The sequence below is a fragment of the Rhineura floridana genome, chromosome 14 (assembly GCF_030035675.1).
Source record: "Rhineura floridana isolate rRhiFlo1 chromosome 14, rRhiFlo1.hap2, whole genome shotgun sequence".
Classification (NCBI taxonomy): domain Eukaryota; kingdom Metazoa; phylum Chordata; class Lepidosauria; order Squamata; family Rhineuridae; genus Rhineura; species Rhineura floridana.
The window spans coordinates 3219547-3234945 of record NC_084493.1 but is presented as its reverse complement, the minus strand read 5'-3'; the positions used below and the strand labels follow the sequence as shown (position 1 = coordinate 3234945).

At 45.3% G+C, this 15399-nt stretch overlaps 1 protein-coding gene and 1 pseudogene across 2 annotated transcripts in view; both read right to left on the bottom strand.

Moving 5' to 3' along the window:
* Positions 1-15399, bottom strand: part of MEGF11 (multiple EGF like domains 11) — a 366020-nt gene that overhangs the window by 256816 nt on the left and 93805 nt on the right. The gene's annotated exons all lie outside the window — the stretch shown is intronic.
* Positions 2273-2391, bottom strand: LOC133370107 (5S ribosomal RNA; annotated as a pseudogene).

The following is a 15399-nucleotide window of genomic DNA, read 5'->3' as shown; positions in this document are numbered from 1 at the left end:
CTACCCTCCAGGAAGGAGCGGAGCCACTGCACAACAGTACCTCGAAGCCCCATCCCGGAGAGACGGTCCAGGAGGATACCATGGTCAATGGTATCGAAGGCCGCTGAGAGATCAAGGAGAACCAACAGGGACACACTCCCCCTGTCTAGTTCCCTACGAAGGTCATCTACTAAGGCAACCAAAGCCGTTTCCATCCCATGGCCCGGCCTGAAACCAGATTGGAATGGATCATAATAATCAGTTTCATCCATGTTTAGTAGCCCTAAACATGCTGTTGCCTTCAATTCTAAAACCGCCAAGAATGGTTTTAGATATCCCCTAGTCCAGCTTTTCCCAACCTGGTGCCCTCCAGATGTTTAGGACTACAACTCCCAACAGCTCTGGTCAGCATGGCTATACAGGAGTAGACAATTCAGGAGCAGACAATGTGAAGGCCTGAGGGGAAACAAGGAGAATTTTTTTTGGAGGGGAGGAATATTTTTACTACATTCCTATGATCCGAGACAGCCTTCGATTAAATCTTGCCTAGAGAGACAATGAACTGTTTTAGCCTTACAACAATTTCATGCACCTACCTAGGCAGTCTAGGAATACATTTTTGAATGTTAGGAATTATTCCAAATGATGAAATGCATTGTTTCTGTTCATATAAACAGCTGGTCGACAGAATGCTGACTGACACACTCAAGACAAGTTCTACACAAAGCAATTGATGCAAGCTTTTAATTGGCACTTCTCCAGAAAGTTTAAAAAGAGAGAGAGAGACTTTACATAGTGAGATGTATTTAAATTGCTAAAATGCTGGAATATTTCAACATTCTTTCTACAACCAATAAAGGACGGGTTATTCCTTTTCCAAGTATTTGCTAACAGGTTTGTGGGGTGAAGGTAAGACACAGAAAATTCAGAACTGCTGAGCTGGTGCTTCTCACATCCATGCAGTTTTTATACTGATCTGCGAAGTCTCAGGTATCTTTTGCTTTTCATACCAGAAGATCACTTGACCGTTGTGTTGCTGTCTTATAGCAGCCTAACTGCAAGAAAATTAAATTTGTGCAGATGGCAGGAAGCTTCGACAGTCCAGCTGTTTAACAATTAGGCCATATGGCTCCATTGATAAGAGTCTCCCTTTGGGGTTTTTAAAAACCCAAATAATGCATTACTTACGCCACCTTGTCTACTTCAGGTATGGAAGCTGGATGTCAATGCACCATAGCAACAATGCAGAGAGTGATGACAGACAATTGAGAGGGAGCGGGGTGGAGTCCCTGATCACAGGTAGGAAATTCAACAGCATAAGCAGAACCTGCAGATCACTGTAGTGACGACTGCTTCTGTTCAGGGTTCCAGAGAGTGACCCATGCCCCTTTCTGGGATACTCCATTCCATATATATATATTTATGCGCTGCCTCTTAGCCTCCAAGGTAGTTCACAACCATAAAGCGACATGTTAATACAATAAATACTAAGAGCAATAAACATCTCAAACACAAATCACTTTAAGACACAAAAGACACTGCCTTATACCAAGTCAGATAATTGATCTTCTGCCTAACCTCAGCATTGTCTAAATCAAGGGGGACTAACCCTTTCCAGCTCTTCTGGGTTACAGACAAGGGACATTCCTAGCCCTGCCTGGAGACTGAACCTGGAATGTTCTGCAGGTAAAGCAGGTGCTCTACCACTGAGCTTCGGCCTTTCCCGACACACATGCCCAGCGTAAGCTGCCTAAGAGAATGTCAGAGCTTTGGTCCATCTAGGTCAGTATTGTCTACTCAGAGACAGTTAGATAAGAATCTCTGGATGATTTGCAGTAGATCAACAATAGCCAAAGACTTCCAATTCCTAGGCTGGGAAAGTCTCCTACCTAAAATCCTGGAAAGTCACTGTCAGTAAATGTAAACCAGGAGTGGGCAAATTTCAAGTTTGTCAGGTCTCCTTTTTTTTACTAGAACCCTGAGATCTGCTTGTCACTGGGTTAGACCCAGAGTAAATTAGTTGAACGTTGTTGTTATATGCCAGCCTTTCCCAACCAGTGTGCCTCCAGATGTTGTTGGAACACATTTCCCATCTTTCCTGACCATTGGCAATGCTGGCTGAGGCTGATGGGAGTTGTGGTCCAACAACATCTGGAGGCACACTGGTTGGGAAAGGCTGTTATATGCCTTCAAGTCCATTATGACTTATGGCGACCCTATGAATCTTTTTTGGATATATTCATAGGGTTTTCATGGTAAGAGGTATTCAGAGGTGATTTTACCATTGCCTTCCTCTAAGCAGCACCCGGAATTCCCAGGCGGTCTCCCATCCAAGTACTAACCAGGCCTGACCCTGCTTAGCTTCCGAGATCAAACCAGATTGGCCGTGTTCAGGGGGTAGTATGGCCGTAGGCTAGTTGAACGTAAGTCCCACCAATTTCAGTGGGACCTAAGTCATGACTAACTTGTCCCATTGCTTTCATGAGGAGTTACATTCCACCAACCAAGTTTGGATGCAACCCACAGATCTTCATCCAAGGTCCTTCTCTGGGTCTCTTCTTTGTGGAAGGCTTCGAGCAGGGTGACGTCAAGGGAAAGGGCCTTCCCAGTTGTGGCTCCCCATCTGTGAAATACTCTTCCCAGAGAGGTCCACTTGGCACCTTCACTGACCTCTTTTGAGCACCAGGTAAAAAATTAGGGTGATATTTAATGCTAGTCCTACTCAGAGTAGACCCACTGAAGTTAATAGACATGACTAACTGGGTAGGACTTAGTTGAATACAACCCCTACCTCTTCTCTCCAGACTTTCAATGGACTAAGGCGACTGCGTTTTTTGCTGTTAGCATGCTGACAAAGCTTTATGCTGCTGTTATTGGGGGGAGGTGCTGTGTATTTCCCCCTCTTTGCATATGTATTTTTTATGAATTGCACGTGTTTTTGTGTGAATGTATATTATAATGTATTTTTACTTACTTATGCTTATGTTTTTAAATATGCTGTAAGTCACTTGGAAACCTTTCGTAACAAGCAACTAGTAAGTGTAAATCATATTGTTGTTTACCATCTTTTCCCAAAAAATTATCCTCCTACTTTTCTTCCATACTCGGATCAGTGCCACTTCAGCTGCCCAGGGCAGACTTCACTGTGATACAATATTTGGTACTGTGCAAAGATTGAAAAGGACCGGCTGAACAAAGACTTGGTCCTTGGGGGGGGGGGGAACAGATCCATTTAGTAAATTGGAGGCTCTTTCCTTCCTGATCAATTTCTTCTTCTTTTTAAAGAAAGAGATCTTCAATTAGCATCTCTGCTCAGAGGGCCACACACAACAAGCCTCCAGGCTGTGTTGTTTTTTTAAAGCATCAAGGAAGAAAGAAGAAAGCTACCCTGAGCTCTAGTCTTGTGTAAATAATTTTAAAAGCCTTTAAAAAGAGGATGAGTGTTATGTATTGGTGGGGAGGGGAGAGGGGGTGGGGAAGTTTTATCTGCAATTTATGCATTTGCTTTGCCAAAAGGCTTACCTTAGCAAACCAAATACACTAAATCATGCTTGCGTGTAGATTTACTGTTCATTGTGTGCAGTTTGTTTTCAAAGACAACTCTGGACAGCATCACAGGGAAAGGCCATAGCTCAGTGGTAGAGAGTCTGCACTGCATGCAAAAGGTCCCCGATTCAATTCCTAGCATCTCAAGGCAGGAAAGACTCCCTGCCTGAAACCTTGCAGAGCCACTGCCAGACCGTCTGGATGATATTGAGTAAGAGGGGCCAGTGGCCGGACTCTGTGTAAGGCAGTTCCCTAAGTTACTAGGGGAAGCATCGTCACGGACACACACAGCTGCAGAAAAAATAAGACACATGGCACATTACTTCTGGAAAGCAGAATCTCTCCTGGGCAGGCAGCAGTGTTCACGGAGAGGGACTTATGGGTTAGGTGAGTAAAACTGACTTCTATAGTTGCCAGTTCAGTCAGGGTGGCATCAGGATGTAGACAACTACCCAACCCTAGATTCTGCCAGGCTCACCAGTTCTGGCTCTGCCTTCCTGCCACCTCTGGGCCCAATCCCCTAGGACAGGAGTGGGAAGATGTTCTATTGGTTCTCCTGGTAAGTTCTCCTGGTAAGCTCCTGGATGATTTGCAGTAGATCAGTACAGGGTCCTGACTCCTAATTGTTTCACAATAGCAACAACAAAGTCCATCAACACCACATATTTATTAAAGTATTATCATACCACTTTCAACAGCCATGGATTCCCTCCCCCAAGAATCATGGGAAGTGTAGTTTGTTAAGGGTGCTGAGAGTTGTTAGGAAACCCCCCCGATTCTCATTAAGCTATAATTCCCAGAGTTCCCTGGGAAGAGGAATTGGTTGTTAAAATACCCTTTTATCTTGCTGTATCCAAGGAGCACAATAACCAATACTTTCTAAAGGGATAATCAATAAGCATCTCTCCAACAACCATAGTCCCCAAGGTTGTAGGGAGAACCTTTTTAATGAGAATGCTTTCTAAATTGTGTTTTAAATTGTTTTTAAAAGATGTGTTTTTAAATTTGTATATTTGTTTTAATGTTTTTAGTTACTGTAAACCGCCCAGAGAGCTTCGGCTATGGGGCAGTATATAAGTACAATAAATAAATAAATAAACCTGCGTAATACCCCCTTTGTTGCATAAGTAACTCAGATTCAGAGGCTCAAAGCCAGCAGGTGTTTTTTTCAACAGTGCTCCTCTTCCCAGTGAATTCATAGTGAAATCACTAGCTGCTTGCCATATTATTCACCCCTTTTCTCCCAAGAATGGATTGTCCTGCCAAAGACCATCAGTCTTCACAGCATACATCTCATAGCATCCAAATACATAAATGCCCAATTATCAAAAACATGGCAGTAAAGATCAACTCAAGTGTTAGTTCAAAGAAGTAATCCATAACACCGCATATTCTCTGACACACTCGTAGAATTGTTAAAAGAAAGGTCAGCCAAAATAATTCATTTTTCGAAGTCTGTGATTGATAGTGTATGTAACAAAGCATGCTTAAAGATTACTTGAGATCTCCCATTCCAGACACAAAAAGGGGACCTCCTTTCTCTAAGTTTCTTCAGTTACCAGTTTCAAATCTCTTGTGTCCAAACTACCAAAGTACTTCTATTCACTGAACTCTTTTCACCTCTGGCCACCACTTGCATCCATCATGGTGTAGTAAAAAGAGATTGATGGGGGGGGGGGGACACTCATCCATAATGCAAGAGCACTGTCCCAGAAAGAGAACCTGCATCACAGCCACAGACATGGCTGAAAAATGACCAAGCCCAAAAGGACCAAAGGAGGATGTGATGGTTGCAAAGCAGTTGCAGCATTTGACTATAATCCTGAAAGCTAGAAGCTTCAATCTTGTGGAGTTTCACACCAGGCAGCGTCCTTCAGCCCAACTAGGTAGAGGAGTGTGTGTGTGTGTGTGTGTGTGTGTGTGTGTGTGTGTGTGTGTGCGTGTGTGCGTGCACATGTGCATGTATGCCTGCCTACAGACACATGAGGGTTGAACCCATGTGTAAAGAAACCTGCACCAAGAGTAAAGAAATCAAAAGCACTCCAATGCAGAAAAGGTTGCAGGCATTCTCCATGTGCAACCAGATGCAGATGGCGGCATCTAGAGATGGGGAGAAATTTGATTCAATTTGCATTTAAACCCAAATCTGTCAAATTAGCACTTTCCAAAACAGCACGAGAACCGAAACACAGCCATCCTTCAAAACTCACACATCCGAATATTGCCACGCAGTTCTCCAACCAAGTCATGTTTACAAAAATGCAGATAAGAGGAAAATGTGCGTGAAACTGAATATGTCAGTGAAAATAACATACAAAATTGTGTTATAGTAGGAGAAACAGCTTGCAAAAGGTGTGTATGTTAGCCAAAACTATATGCAAAAAGGAGAAATTTGCAGTAAAATTCTCGAGAATTTTCATGAGGATTTTTTTTAAAAAAAATCACCAATTGCTGCAGAAATGTGGATAGCTGAATTTAAGATTGGAAAAATGAGAAACTGAGAGAACCGAAACAGACAGATCCTTCCATCGCTAGTTGCAGCCAACTAGGTTCTACTCAGAGTAGACCCATTAACTCAGTGGACCTACCTTAACCATGGTTGTTATCTTCAATGGGTCTAATCTAGCATTGGATAAAACCCAGAGTGTTCTTAAAGTACAGCGGTAGCTTAGGCCCACCTCAGTATCGCACTGTGTAGGAAGATATGTTTACCAGCAATGCCTGGTAAATCGTAGAAGCCAGAGGGCAAGTCAAGGAGGATTTCCAGTAGCCCAAATGGTACCGTTTCACATAGCTGCAAAACTCCACCCCCCAATTACTTCCAAAATCTAGAATCATAAAAATAATAAATATTAGGCAGATTTTTGGAGAGAAAGAGGGAGAGAGAGCTGCACCCTCTGCCGCTCAGAAGGAACATCAGGGCAAGGGGAACAGCTTATCATCTTCCATCAGCCAGAAAAGAACAGCTGTCACAGGTACTATGACTCTCAGTGCCAGTTGGGAGTCCCAAGTGGGGGGAATGCTGCTGTTGCGCTCCGGTCCTGCTTGTAGACTTCCCATTGGGGCATCTGGTTGGCCACTGTGAGTACAGTATGTGGGACTAGATGGGTCTTTGGTTTGATCCTTTTGTATTGTGTCTGTTAGATAATGAGCCTGTGTGCAGAGAGTTATCTTTTAACATATGTATAGCCCTTAGAAAGTGTTAGGTGTTTTATAAGATGATGACGACGTTTATATCCCACCCTTCCTCCGAAAGAGGCCCAGGGCTGCACTATTGTCATTTTGGTCAAAACACACAGCCTTGACTATAAGGAACACACACAACAAGAGCCTGCTTTTTACAGAGTACAAATGAAAAAAAGAAGATCAGGAATCCGCAGCAAAGAGCCGTGACGTCATGCTGTTAGGTTCAGAAAGAAAACTATTGATAGGGATTTTTAAAAAAACAAACTTGGGCCTCACTAGTCCAAATGTGTTGCACCTGATTAGAAAGCCATTAAAAAAAACTTCACACACCTTTACAAGACAGCAATACTATTAATGAAAGGAACAGCAATTAGCCTTTAATCTACATCTAGAGAAGAGCATTGATATAGTGAGCATAACGGAGACCTGGTGGAATGGAGAAAACCAGTGGGATACGGTTATTCCTGGATATAAACTATATCGGAAGGACAGGGAAGGACGTATTGGTGGCGGAGTCGCTCTATACGTGAAAGAAGGCATTGAATCCAGCAAGCTCGAAACCCCAAAAGAGGCAGACTCCTCCACAGAATCGTTGTGGGTGGTGATACCGTGCCCAAGGAGGGACTTAATACTGGGAACGATCTATCGTCCCCCTGATCAAAATGCTCAGGGAGACCTTGCGATGAGATATGAAATTGAGGAAGCATCCAAACTAGGAAATGTGGTAGTAATGGGTGACTTCAACTACCCGGACATAGACTGGCTGCATATGTGTTCCAGTCATGACAAAGAAGCAAAGTTTCTAGATATTCTAAATGACTATTCCCTAGATCAGTTGGTCATGGAACCGACCAGAGGGACGGCAACCCTGGACTTAATCCTCAGTGGGGACCGGGACCTGGTGCGAGATGTAAATGTTGTTGAACCGATTGGGAGCAGTGACCACAGTGCTATTAAATTAAACATACATGTAACTGGCCAATTGCCAAGAAAATCCAACACGGTCACATTTGACTTCAAAAGAGGAAACTTCACAAAAATGAGGGGATTGGTAAAAAGAAAGCTGAAAAACAAAGTCCAGAGGGTCACATCACTCGAAAATGCTTGGAAGTTGTTTAAAAACACTCTATTAGAAGCTCAACTGGAGTGCATACCGCAGATCAGAAAAGGTACCGCCAGGGCCAAGAAGATGCCAGCATGGTTAACGAGCAAAGTCAAGGAAGCTCTTAGAGGCAAAAAGTCTTCCTTCAGAAAATGGAAGTCTTGTCCAAATGAAGAAAATAAAAAAGAACACAAACTGTGGCAAAAGAAATGCAAGAAGACAATAAGGGATGCTAAAAAAGAATTTGAGGAGCACATTGCTAAGAACATAAAAACCAACAACAAAAAAATCTATAAATACATTCAAAGCAGGAGACCATCTAGGGAGACAATTGGACCCTTGGATGATAAGGGAGTCAAAGGTGTACTAAAGAACAATAAGGAGATTGCAGAGAAGCTAAATGAATTCTTTGCATCTGTCTTCACAGTGGAAGATATAGGGCAGATCCCTGAACCTGAACTAACATTTGCAGGAAGGGATTCTGAGGAACTGAGACAAATAGTGGTAACGAGAGAGGAAGTTCTAAGCTTAATGGACAATATAAAAACTGACAAATCACCGGGCCCGGATGGCATCCACCCGAGAGTTCTCAAAGAACTCAAATGTGAAATTGCTGATCTGCTAACTAAAATATGTAACTTGTCCCTCGGGTCCTCCTCCGTGCCTGAGGACTGGAAAGTGGCAAATGTAACGCCAATCTTCAAAAAGGGATCCAGAGGGGATCCCGGAAATTACAGGCCAGTTAGCTTAACTTCTGTCCCTGGAAAACTGGTAGAAAGTATTATTAAAGCTAGATTAACTAAGCACATAGAAGAACAAGCCTTGCTGAAGCAGAGCCAGCATGGCTTCTGCAAGGGAAAGTCCTGTCTCAGTAACCTATCAGAATTCTTTGAGAGTGTCAACAAGCATATAGATAGAGGTGATCCAGTGGACATAGTGTACTTAGACTTTCAAAAAGCGTTTGACAAGGTACCTCACCAAAGGCTTCTGAGGAAGCTTAGCAGTCATGGAATAAGAGGAGAGGTCCTCTTGTGGATAAGGAATTGGTTAAGAAGCAGAAAGCAGAGAGTAGGAATAAACGGACAGTTCTCCCAATGGAGGGCTGTAGAAAGTGGAGTCCCTCAAGGATCGGTATTGGGACCTGTACTTTTCAACTTGTTCATTAATGACCTAGAATTAGGAGTGAGCAGTGAAGTGGCCAAGTTTGCTGACGACGCTAAATTGTTCAGGGTTGTTAAAACAAAAAGGGATTGCGAAGAGCTCCAAAAAGATCTCTCCAAACTGAGTGAATGGGCGGAAAAATGGCAAATGCAATTCAATATAAACAAGTGTAAAATTATGCATATTGGAGCAAAAAATCTTAATTTCACATATACGCTCATGGGGTCTGAACTGGCGGTGACCGACCAGGAGAGAGACCTCGGGGTTGTGGTGGACAGCACGATGAAAATGTCGACCCAGTGTGCGGCAGCTGTGAAAAAGGCAAATTCCATGCTAGCAATAATTAGGAAAGGTATTGAAAATAAAACAGCCGATATCATAATGCCGTTGTATAAATCTATGGTGCGGCCGCATTTGGAATACTGTGTACAGTTCTGGTCGCCTCATCTCAGAAAGGATATTATAGAGTTGGAAAAGGTTCAGAAGAGGGCAACCAGAATGATCAAGGGGATGGAGCGACTCCCTTATGAGGCAAGGTTGCAGTATTTGGGGCTTTTTAGTTTAGAGAAAAGGCGGGTCAGAGGAGACATGATAGAAGTGTATAAAATTATGCATGGCATTGAGAAAGTGGATAGAGAAAAGTTCTTCTCCCTCTCTCATAATACTAGAACTCGTGGACATTCAAAGAAGCTGAATGTTGGAAGATTCAGGACAGACAAAAGGAAGTACTTCTTTACTCAGCGCATAGTTAAACTATGGAATTTGCTCCCACAAGATGCAGTAATGGCCACCAGCTTGGATGGCTTTAAAAGAAGATTAGACAAATTCATGGAGGACAGGGCTATCAATGGCTACTAGCCATGATGGCTGTGCTCTGCCACCCTAGTCAGAGGCAGCATGCTTCTGAAAACCAGTTGCCGGAAGCCTCAGGAGGGGAGAGTGTTCTTGCACTCGGGTCCTGCTTGTGGGCTTCCCCCAGGCACCTGGTTGGCCACTGTGAGAACAGGATGCTGGACTAGATGGGCCACTGGCCTGATCCAGCAGGCTCTTCTTATGTTCTTATGTTCTTATCTTCATTTTTTTTAAAAATGTGCTTTTGATCATTTGACCCAGTGCCTGCAGGAAGAAGAAACCATCGCCCAAGGGAAGAAGAGGCTGCTGCTCTTGCTGCTGCTGCTGCTGCTGCTGCTGCTGCGGGACCACCACCTCCACCACCCTTCCCAGAGGGACTTCTGCCTGGCAGGACCAGGCCCCAGGTACCCAGCCAGCCAGGACTTGATTCTTACCACCTGTCCCTCTTTGGAGGGATACATAAGCCGGCTGACTGAGGTGGCCTGGGAGACCCAGTGTCTGCAGGAGGAAGAGACCATCGCCCAAGGGAAGGAGAGGCTGCTGCTCTTGCTGCTGCTGCTTTCTTTTTCTTTTTTTTACTTTTTTGTTGGTGTGTTGATGCAATTTGAGATGAATGGGTGCCTGATTATATGAATGTATGTCTGAGTGAGTGTGTATGTTTATATGCTGTATATATGGCTGTATATATGGCTGTTTTTATACGTTTAATTGTTGTATATTTTAGTTGTATTATGTGCTTCAGAGAGAGTTTTATCCATCAGGCGGGGAGACTTGAGGGGGCCCCAATTACCGTAGTGACAGGCAAAGGAAGGTATGGCGCTGTGAGAAGGACATGCCAGGTAAGGGGAACGCGGTCCAGACATGTTGTGGCTGTGCCTTGTTCTGGTCCTTCCCACACCCGCAAGGTTGTTCGTAGTCCTATCAGCCAACTCTCAGATCTCCAGTTGCTGTTATTAAATGCCAGATCGGTATATAATAAAACCTCCCTTGTCCACGATTTGATTGTGGATGAGGCAGCCGATCTGGCATGTATAACTGAGACCTGGGTGGGTGAGCAGGGAGGAGTTGGTCTCTCTCAGCTCTGCCCACCGGGGTACTTGGTTCAGCATCATGGTAGATCTGAGGGTCAGGGAGGTGGGGTTGCTGTCATCTATAAGAGTTCCATCTCACTCACCAAGCACCATGTTCATTCAGTTACTGGCCTGGAGTGTTTGCACCTTGTGTTGGGCCAGAGGGACAGGCTGGGAATCCTTTTGGTGTACCGCCCACCTTGCTGCCCAATGGCTTCCCTAACTGAGCTGGCGGAAGTGGTCTCGGATATATTGTTGAGGTCCCCCAGACTAATAGTACTGGGGGATTTCAACATTCATGCCGAGACCACTTTGTCTGGCGCGGCTCAGGACTTCATGGCTTCCATGACAGCCATGGGGCTATCTCAATATGTTAGTGGTCCAACACATGTATTGGGGCACACTCTAGACCTTGTTTTTGCTACTGAGCATGGGGAAAGTGATCTGGATGTGGGGAGTTTTACAACACTCCCTTTGTCATGGACAGACCACTGCTTGCTGAAGTTTAGACTTTCAGTAACCTCTTCCCTCTGCAAGGGTGGGGGACCTATTAAAATGGTCCGCCCCCGGAGACTAATGGATCCTGAAGGTTTTCAAAGGGCTCTGGGGGATTTTCCGGCTGATAGGACTGGCGCTCCTGCTGAAGCCCTGGTCGCTCTGTGGAATACGGAGATGACCCGGGCTGTAAACACGATCGCTCCTGCACGCCCTCTCCTGTGTAGAGCTCATACAGCTCCATGGTATACTCCGGAGCTGAGAGCGATGAAGCAAGATAGGAGGCGGCTTGAGCGGAAATGGAGACGAATTCCCGACGGATACAATTATGCGCTGGTTAGTGCTTCGACTAAGCTCTATGTAGGAGCAGTGAAGGCAGCTAAAAAACATCATTTTGCTGCCACTATTAAATCATCTCTTTGCCGCCCAGCGGAGCTCTTTCGAGTTGTCCGGGGGCTTCTCCATTCAAACCCTCCGGACACGGTGGAATCGTCGGAGGCCCGCTGTAATCAGTTTGCCGATCACTTCCAGAATAAGATCTCATGTATCCGCCAGGACCTAGACTCTCAAGTTATAGCAGTAGATCCTAGTGAGATGTCCGGAGCACAGTCTTGTCCTGTTTTGTTGGATGAGCTTCAGTTGGTTCAACTCGAGGACGTGGACAAGGTGCTTGGACAGGTACGTGCAACCACTTCGGTACTGGATCCTTGCCCCTCCTGGCTGATAAAAACTAGCAGAAATGGAACAGGTAGCTGGGCCAAGGAAGTGATAAATGCCTCTTTACGAGAGGGAATGGTCCCAGGCTGTCTGAAAGAGGCAGTGGTGAGACCACTCCTGAAAAAGCCTTCCTTGGACCCAGACAATTTTAACAGCTACAGGCCAGTGGCGAATGTTCCATTCCTAGGCAAGGTCTTGGAACGGGTGGTTGCTGGCCAGCTCCAGGCGCTATTGGATGAAACTGATTATCTAGATCCATTTCAATCGGGTTTTAGGCCCGGTTTTGGCACTGAGACAGCCTTGGTCGCCCTGTACGATGACCTATGTCGGGAAAGAGACAGAGGGAGTGTAACTCTGTTGATTCTCCTTGATCTCTCAGCGGCTTTTGATACCATCGACCATGGTATCCTTCTGGAGAGGCTCGCGGAGTTGGGAGTTGAAGGTACTGCTTGGCAGTGGTTCCGCTCCTACTTGGCGGGTCATCTCCAGAAGGTAGTGCTTGGGGAACATTGCTCGACACCGCGGGCTCTCCAATATGGGGTCCCGCAGGGGTCAGTTTTGTCCCCCCTGCTTTTTAATATCTACATGAAGCCATTGGGAGAGGTCATCAGGAGTTTTGGAGTGCGTTGTCATCAGTATGCTGATGACACGCAGCTCTACTTCTCCTTTTCATCTTCTTCAGGTGAGGCTGTTGATTTGCTGAACCGTTGCCTGGCCGCGACAATGGACTGGATGAGAGTTAACAAACTGAAGCTCAATCCAGACAAGACTGAGATGCTGTTGGTGGACGGGTTCTCTGATCGGATGGTGGATATATACCCTGTCCTGGATGGGGTTACACTCCCCCTAAAGGACCGGGTTCGTAGTCTGGGAGTCTTTTTAGACTCTTCCCTCTCACTTGAGGCTCAAGTAGCCTCGGTGGTTAGGAATGCATTTTACCAACTTCGGTTGGTAGCCCAGCTACGTCCCTATTTGAGTAAAGAGGACCTTACATCAGTGGTACATGCTCTGGTAACCTCACATTTGGATTACTGTAATGCGCTTTACGTAGGGCTACCTTTGAAGACAGTTTGGAAGCTACAACTAGTGCAAAATGCGGCGGCCAGATTGCTGACAAGGACCAAGCGGTCCGAGCATATAACACCTGTTCTGGCCAGCTTGCACTGGTTGCCAATATGTTTCCGGGCTAGATTCAAAGTGTTGGTATTAACCTATAAAGCCTTATACGGTGCGGGACCACGATACCTTGCGGAACGCCTCTTCCGATATGAACCAGCCCGTGTACTACGTTCTGCTACGAGGGCCCTCCTCCGGGTTCCAACTCACAGGGAGGCCTGGAGGGTGATGACAAGATCTAGGGCCTTCTCAGTGGTGGCCCCCAAACTATGGAACAGTCTCCCCGAGGAAGTACGCCTGGCGCCGACTCTGCTCTCCTTCCGGCGCCAGGTCAAAACCTTCCTATTCTCTGAAGCATTTTAAGTTACACTGATTTACTTTTTAAAATGTTTATTGTATTGGATTGATAATTGTATTTTAGTATTATTTTGTTATTCATTGTATTTTTATGCTATTTTATGTTCACCGCCCAGAGAGCTATTGCTAGTCGGGCGGTATATAAATTTAATAAATAAAAATAAAAATTATACGCTCCATGAGATTTGGTCTCTCCTCGCCACACACTATTAATTCCACTTGGCACCTACAAGAGTGGCTTTACAAGGACAAGTGAAGGAAGAACACCCTTACCAATGGGGGTCCTCCTTAGGCTGGGACACTTCTTCTGGACTTCAGCGTCCGCCTACCGTAGTAAGAAGCCTGAAGTGGCATTGCTTAGGGTCCCCTTCACCAACCTAGTGCCCTCCAGATGTTTTGTACTATGATTCCCATCAGCTTCAGCCAGCATAGCTGTTACTGTTACATTGTTTATTATTGTTATTGTTTAATTTATGTCCCCCTCTTCCTCCCAAAGGAGCCCAGGATGGCAAACACATCAATATCATTAACAACAGTATAAAAACAATCACAGTATTTTTCAGCCACCCAATGCCTGGGTAAAAAAGAATGTTTTTAAATTCCTCCTGAAAGTCAATAGTGAAGACGACAGACACACTCACCAGGGTGGGCATTCCACAAATGGGGAACTGCTACTGAGATGGCCCTGTCACGCAGCAGTGCCAACCGGGCAGTCCCCTAGTGGTGGCACCACCAACAAGGCTTCACCTGCCAAACATAGGGTTTGAGATGGTTAATACTGGAGAAGGTGTTTCTTTAAGTACTTGGGTCCCAAGCCTTTTAGGGCTGCTTATGCTATTACTGAGAGCTTGAATTGGGCCCAGTAGCTCACTAGCAGCCAATGCTGGGCTCTCAGGACTGGCAAAATATGGTCCTATTGGCCTGCCCTACTTACGAGCCTAGCAGCTGCAATCTATACTAGCTGCTCCCTTCAGATAGTCTTCAAGGGCAGTCCCACATATAGCACATTACAGTAGTCCAGACAGGAGGCCACCAGAGCATGGGCAACTGAGACCATGCTATGGGGAATTCTGAGCTGCCTCAGAAGTGTGAGAAGGGAAATTTTTAACTCTCTGTCTTCCTGACACCCTCTTGACAAAAAGCTGCTATTTGCATTTTAATGGAAGCCTCCACTGACACCCAGGAAGGCTTCCTTTGAAATACAAATATCAGCTTCAGAGAGACTATTCTGGTTGGGACTGTAACAGGTACAGAGAGTGTTCAACTTCCCCTCTGGCAGTTTCAAGGCTGCTGCCCTGCCTTCCCTAAGACTGCTGCATATGTAACTAAAAGTCTGGGAAAGGCCCTATTCCTCCTCATGTGCCTGAGCAAGAGTGTATTCATCTGGGGTCACAGGGGGTCATAGACCCCTTACTTTTGGGGGAGCAGAGTCCCTATGCACAAGTCCATCAGCATGAAAGGGGAACATGTTGGCCACTGAGAAAAGTCTTCTCACTTGACTAACAACATGCTTCCTTATCCTTGCATGCTGATTGGAGGCAATAAGAGTGAAAGGAAGTGAGTCACCCTTCTTCTCAGTAGTTAATGCACAGCTTCTCCTTTCATGCTGATGGGCTCCTACAGTAAGTGAGAATGTATTTTGGTCTCCCAAGTCCTAGTCCCACACTTGGCTGTCATTTCAGAATTCTTAAAACCAAAACTCTGGCAACATTTAGCCCCCAGAGAGAGGAGGGGGGGAGGGAGGCTATGCAGACAACAGTTTTAGTCCGGTTCTATAATTCTGCAACTGCAAAAGCAACCATTAATTCTGGGGATGTG